This window comes from Triticum aestivum, chromosome 3D, assembly GCF_018294505.1.
Source record: "Triticum aestivum cultivar Chinese Spring chromosome 3D, IWGSC CS RefSeq v2.1, whole genome shotgun sequence".
Lineage (NCBI taxonomy): Eukaryota > Viridiplantae > Streptophyta > Magnoliopsida > Poales > Poaceae > Triticum > Triticum aestivum.
In genome coordinates this window covers 6,797,576-6,804,668 of record NC_057802.1, presented here as the reverse complement: position 1 = coordinate 6,804,668, position 7,093 = coordinate 6,797,576, and positions in this window count along the sequence as shown.

Below are 7,093 nucleotides of genomic sequence, written 5' to 3'. Positions count from 1 at the left end.
TCCGGCCGCCGCCGCGGTGCCCTCCGCCGCCGCCGCCGCGGTCCCCGCCGGTGCCGCCCTCCTCCGCCCGACGCCGGCGACCCTCCAGCCGCGCCTCCTCTCCTTCCTGCCCCGAGCGCCATCGACGGCCTCTCCCTCGATCCAATCGGGTAGGCACTGTAGCCCCGTTGACTTCCCTCGCTTCGTTTTTTTTCTAAGTTCCAGGAATCTTATCAGTATATGCTCCTGTTCCTGATGTGATAACTTTGTGCATGTAGCTCCGATTCGCGCGTGTAATATGTCAAATTGTTCGTCTCGTGATGCTCTTCATTTTGTTCAATTGCACCATTTTCATTAGAGGTCACCTTGATGCCCAAATCTTCGTTGGAAGAGGGCTAGTTGCTGTTAATCTCTGGTTCTTATCAGAACTTGGAGATTTGTCATTTTTGTATCATTTATTCTGTGCATCTTTTGAGCATGAGCTCTACATGTGTTTTGAAGTATGCCATGCCATATTTCCAGTGGTGTAGTCCATGTATTTGTGTGATCTTTGTGGTGACCAGCACAAGCATGCAAAGTAGGCCCCATAATATTTCTGATTTCAGGGACTTTAATCACTAAGTCCTCGTCTTCTGTAACTTTGTTGCCATGTAAACTTGATGCTACAGAGAGATCCATGCATATTTTGGAGATGTTCAGTAAGGATGTTTTGTAGCTATAGTTGTAATTGATCCATTTCTGCAATTTTTTGCAATTTTAGAGTACCATGGCATGACTCAATCTTGCTCTACTTTTGCTATAAAATATTTCTGGCAGATTATTGACATGATTTGCAATCTTGCCAAGCTTATTGTAGTTGAACCATACATGCTACGTAATTGTTCTTGCCATGGATAGCTTCATAAACATGCCATCTTGTTGTAGGTATGCTTGATTTGTCATGCATTGCTCTGTAGTGAGTGCATCAAGCTCACAAAGAGGCCTACATATTAATATTTCTGCCATGCTCTGTTTTCTGCTAAGTCTGAAACCTGATAACGAAACTTGCTATGTTTACATGCTTGCCATCATATCTTATGGTCCTTTTTGGCTTATGGTCAGTAAGGGACTTTTGTCATGTGCATTTAGTAGAACACTACCATGCCTTGTTTTGCTATGTTAAGTTCCTGTAGTATGTTGATTTCGTGCTCTGAACATCGCTACCTGATGCTGATTTCTGCCATGTCCAGTTTTTCACCAAGTCTGTGAACCTGTAATCTTTTGCACTTTTGCCATGCTTGTTTGAGCTTGATATGTTGTGAACTAGGCGTAGCTCAGTGTTTATCTTTTGTCAAGCATCTCCTGTAGATTACTTCCATGTGCTTTTTTGCTATGTTGGGGTTGCTGTAGCATTGCTACTTGTTGCATTTTAAGTGCTATCTTGCTGTTTATCGCAGATTAGTGTCATTCTTGTTTTGCTTGCCATTTGCAAACCATGCATCCGATTCCGGTGATCTTTATATCGATTTTGACCAAAATCATCTCATCTTTCCAGTGGCATGCTTGGTTTGCCAAGTTACTGCCATGTTCATCATTTTCCTTCCGGAGCACGCATATGCATCGCATATCACATCTTGCATATCATACATGTCTTGCATCATGTTGCTCGCGCATTCCTCGTGATTGATTGTGGTTCCGTTTGCTTGTGTTCTTGTCTTGGGTAGAGCCGGGAGACGAGTTCGTGAACGAGGAACCTGTCGAGTACGCTTACGAGGATCAAGCTTTCGACAACTCTGAGAATCTTGCAGGCAAGATGACCACCCCTCGAAATCACTTCTATCTTTGCTATGCTAGTTGTTCGCTCTATTGCCATGCTCGCTACCTATCACTTGATATGTCATGTCTCCTATTTTAGCCATGTCAGCCCTAACCATCCTTTCCTAGCAAACCGTTGTTTGGCTAAGTTACCGCTTTTGCTCAGCCCCTCTTATAGCGTTGCTAGTTGCAGGTGAAGTTGAAGTTTGTTCCATGTCAGAACATGGATATGTTGGGATATCACAATATCTCTTATTTAATTAATGCATCTATATATTTTGGTAAAGGGTGGAAGGCTCGGCCTTATGCCTGGTGTTTTGTTCCACTCTTGCCGCCCTAGTTACTGTTATACCGGGATTATGTTCCTTGAGTTTGCGTTCCTTACACGGTCGGGTGATTTATGGGACCCCCTTGACAGTTCGCCTTGAATAAAACTCCTCCAGCAAGGCCCAACCTTGGTTTTACCATTTGCTACCTAAACCTTTTCCCCCGGGTTTTCGCGAGCCCGAGGGTCATCTTATTTTAACCCCCCCGGGCCAGTGCTCCTTCGAGTGTTGGTCCGAACTGAGCAGACTGCGGGGCCCCCTCCTGGAAACTCGAGGTCTGGTTTTACTCGTAGGATGTCTCATCCGGTGTGCCCTGAGAACGAGATATGTGCAGCTCCTATCGGGATTTGTCGGCACATTCGGGTGGCTTTGCTAGTCTTGTTTTACCATTGTCGAGTTGTCTTGTAAACCGGGATTCCGAGACTGATCGGGTCTTTCCGGGAGAAGGTTTATCCTTCGTTGACCGTGAGAGCTTATGATGGGCTAAGTTGGGACACCCCTGCAGGGTATTATCTTTCGAAAGCCGTGCCCGCGGTTATGAGGCAGATGAGAATTTGTTAATGTCTGGTTGTAGATAACTTGTCACTTGACCCAATTAAAATACACCAAGTGCGTGTGTAGCCGTGATGGTCTCTTCTCGGCGGAGTCCGGGAAGTGAACACGGTCTGTGTTATGGATGACGTAAGTAGGTGTTCAGGATCACTTCTTGATCATTGCTAGATGACGACCGCTCCATTGCTTCTCTTCTCGCTCTCTTTTGCGCAAGTTAGCCACCATACATGCTTTTGCCGCTGCAGCTCCACCTCTTTGCACCTCTTGTCCTATAAGCTTAAATAGTCTTGATCTCGCGGGTGTGAGATTGCTGAGTCCCCGTGACTCACAGATATCTCCAAAACAGTTGCAGGTGCCGACGATGCCAGTGCAGATGATGGCGTCGATCTCAAGTGGGAGTTTGACGAGGAACGTGGTCGTTACTATGTGTCTTTTCCTGATGATCAGTAGTGGAGCCCAGTTGGGACGATCGGGGATCTAGCATTTGGGTTGTCTTATTTTCATCTGGATTTTGGCCGTAGCCGGTCTATATGATTGTATTTTGGATGATGTATGATGATATTTATGTATTGTGTGAAGTGGCGATTGTAAGCCAACTCTTTATCCCATTCTTGTTCATTACATGGGATTGTGTGAAGATGACCCTTCTTGCGACAAAACCACTATGCGGTTATGCCTCTAAGTCGTGCCCCGACACGTGGGAGATATAGCCGCATCGTGGGCGTTACAGAGGAATCATTTTTTGGGCGGGTGAAGCTAGAATATCCGAGATTGAAGAAGAAGCACGACATTCGTTGGATGGACATCCAACGGCCACTGTTGCTAGAACCGTGTGTTGACTATAAGTTGATAAAGCCTTGCATACGCGTCAACTTATTTTTTTTAGGGGACGCGTCAACTTAGTAGGCCCACAAGTGTGTGGCAGAGAACCTATAGCCCATTTGAGATTTGTAAGAATGTACAGCCCATTTTGAATTCTAATGGAATTTACTACAGCATTTACAGTTTGTTAAAAGTACAGCCCATTTTCTAGCTAGGACAACGATTAATAATTTCAACCAAACGTTCAAAACAGAATTCAATAAAATTTCCCACATTTTGATGGGATCCGAAATATTTTTATCCCAAAATTTCTAGTCAGATTAAATACAATTTTAATATAAATTTGTCTTACGTAAAAATCCAATGAAACATTGCGCGCGCAACAATTAATGAAATTAAAATTTTTAAAATCAGAAAATAATATTTTATAAACTAATTACGTGTTTGGTGCAATTTTTTATAGTTACAGCCCAGTTTCTATAATTACATCCCATTTATTATTTCTTAAAGCCCATTTTTTTGTTAAGCCTAATGCATCCCTCCTAGGAAAGATTTGCAGCCCAGCGGGGCGGAGAATAACAAGTTGACCTTGCCTGGGTATTCCTCAAAAAAAGTATAGCTGGGCTAGCCATTTTCAGCTTGAAAAAAATTAATATCTGGGCTGGATATCTGGCCTGGGCTAGACGGGCCACAGCCCGCCCAGTTAATACCCTGCTCTCCTCTGAACAACAACGAAAACATCGCTCAAGAAAAACTCTGCAGTGCTCACACCTCAAAAACACAAATACTGCTCGAGCTGCTTGGTCCCAGTTGTCGGCCGCTCCTTGTGCAATTCTCTCGTTTATTGACTACATAGGTTGACAATGGTGTGGGACCGTGATGTCAGGAAACCAGGAGGAAGCAAAAAAAATATAGTTGTACATAATAAGGAGGCACTTGCGTACGTACGGCTATGGCCCTAGTGGGTCCCTACTGTCATCCAGTCAAAATAAAGTCATCTCCTGAATCCTCATGTTCGTTGACCATGTTGACAATGCTCGGCGCCACGGCGAGCGCAACAATTCGAAGGACGGCGGAGAGGGCCTCGCGGGCCCTACGGATGGTCTGATACAGCGCCCGCTGCTCATTCAGGAAGCCAGGATCATCGGACACGTATGAGCACCTTCGAGAGATTGAGACGACATGAAATGGTAAGGCCACGCTTGGGAGCTCTGGTTTATTTCAAACCTGTATTAAAATACAAGTGTAATTTACTCGTCATTGGAAACAAGGCGTAAAATACAGGCATAATGAAACCGAGGGCCCGAGGTCTGAACGAAAACCAGCGAGTTACATGTGTAATTTGAGAGACCAGTGTATATTTTACTAGTCGAAATCGACCAACCAAACGCTTCGCCCGAGACCATCTGCTTTTATTTACAAGCGTCAGTTTAACAAGCGGTTTTGGTTGGAAAACGACGATCCAATCACGGCCTAAGATGATGAGTTGGTTGGAAGATCATATGGTTTCACCTCTAACCTACCCGAGTTGTCGTATAGGCTACGAATGAAACATAAGACAATGAACTTCTTAAGCACAGAAACAACAGAAGAGGATGATCTTCTTAATTTGCAAATCATAGGCATTAGCTAAACATGCAAAACAATATGAAGCATTATTCTCAGGGGGCATGGTGAACAGCTCGTGCTGCCGCATGCCACAGCATTCCAAGCTCAACTTTGCAATCAAACTCACAAGGCCTGGCATTACATAGACAACATTCAGAACAAACTCTTAAAATACCTTACATAAGTCAACATTCATGTGACTATGCATCTCAGCAGAGTAAATATTTACTTTTGAACTGAAGACAGGAATAGGAAAAAACGATCGACGTTGCTCACAGCAAAGGGCGTCCCACTCAAATATATCAAATGCATGTCTTCTGGCTAACATCAATGAGCAAAATTTGACAAGGTTTTCCAATTCCAATATATTAAACTAATGCCTTCTTGCTAACATCAATGATTAAACTTTGACAAGCTTTTCCCATTCAAAATATGTAATGCCTATGATTGTGGAACGGGCAGGGTTTGTCATCAGTTTGTGTCATCTGATAGTCCGGTGGCCCAAGGTGACGACGAGTGATTAGAGTACCATTTGATGTATTGTGCATTATGAAGTATTATGGAGGACACGAACCATCTGAACATTTTGTGCAGTTCCACTAAAATCAAGCTGAGCATCCCTGTGGATTTCGTATTTATATGCTGCAAGAAAACAAAGACACATCAGCACACACATGAATATTGGCCCCGGTGTCAACCCACCAATCGGTGGACTAACAAACTGAAAGTACGGTAAACAGATTACCATACCCAGATGCCCCATCATTGTTGCTTAGAATGACATTGACAGACTTGGAGTCCTGTCATGGCTTCTTGTACTTGTTTGGACACTTTTTGCCCAGTGCACTCCACGTGTTGTAGAGTTTCCTATGCTCTCTGCAGACTAGTCATGTCACCAGCATCTACTAATACTCTGTAAAGCTTCTCGATCATTCCTTCTGTAATGTAGCGCAAACAGTGAATGCTTCTTTCTGCAAAGTGGTAAAACCAACTGGACCCACTAATGCAGCAGTTTGCCTTAGACACATTGGCTCCTTTTGTGCGGTTCAACTAAAATCAAAGTCGGAATAAACTCGAGCTTTAATTTTGATATCCCTGTAAGCAACAATAGGTATAAGGGAAACAATTACTGAGAAATAACGGTTGATGACTTGTACTCCCAGAAGAAAAACATCTACTGATCTACCTTATCTTAATGGGAAACAAAGCAGGAGAGTAGCAATTCTCCATCAGTGTGATTCATTCATATTAACTGAGACATTATCTTAACAATGCCTTGTTTCAACATGTATAAAGAACGACAAAGCAGAAAAGTACCATTCCTAAAACAATGCGACTGATTCATTTTAACAGAGACATTATCTTAACAATACCTTGGTTAAATATGTAGAAAGAACTACAAAGCAGGATAGTACCATTTGTAAAACACTATAACTGATATATAATAACAGAGACATTATCTGACAAATACATTTCTTAAACATGTACTCCGGCCGATCCCTAACAGAAATGGTACTCCCGCCGATCCCTAACAAGTGTTGCAGTTTTGAACTAAGATTTAGTAGTTAATTCTGAGGAAAGTCGGTACTGACCTTTCAAGACCAAGAATTTGAAACAACTCCTGAGGAAGATCTAAAAGAGATCTCAACACATATATGGAAATCCGGTCTCATTTTGTGCAGTTCCACCAAAATTAAGCGAAGCAAAATGTCGCAATAGCAACAAGTTGAATAGATATCCCTGTTTTAACAGAGGCAAAAAAAGGAATCAATTACTGGCCAATAAAGGAGGATGAAACATGTGGCCACAAAAATGGTAATCCCGCCAATCCCTAACAAGTGTTGCAGTTTTGAACTAAGATTCAGTAGTTAATTTTGAGGAAAGTCGGTACTGACCTTTCAAGACCAAGATTTGAAACAACTCGTGAGGAAGACCTGAGGGAGATCTCAACACATATACGGAAATCCGGTCACCTTTTGTGCAGTTCCACCAAAATTAAGTGAAGCAAAATG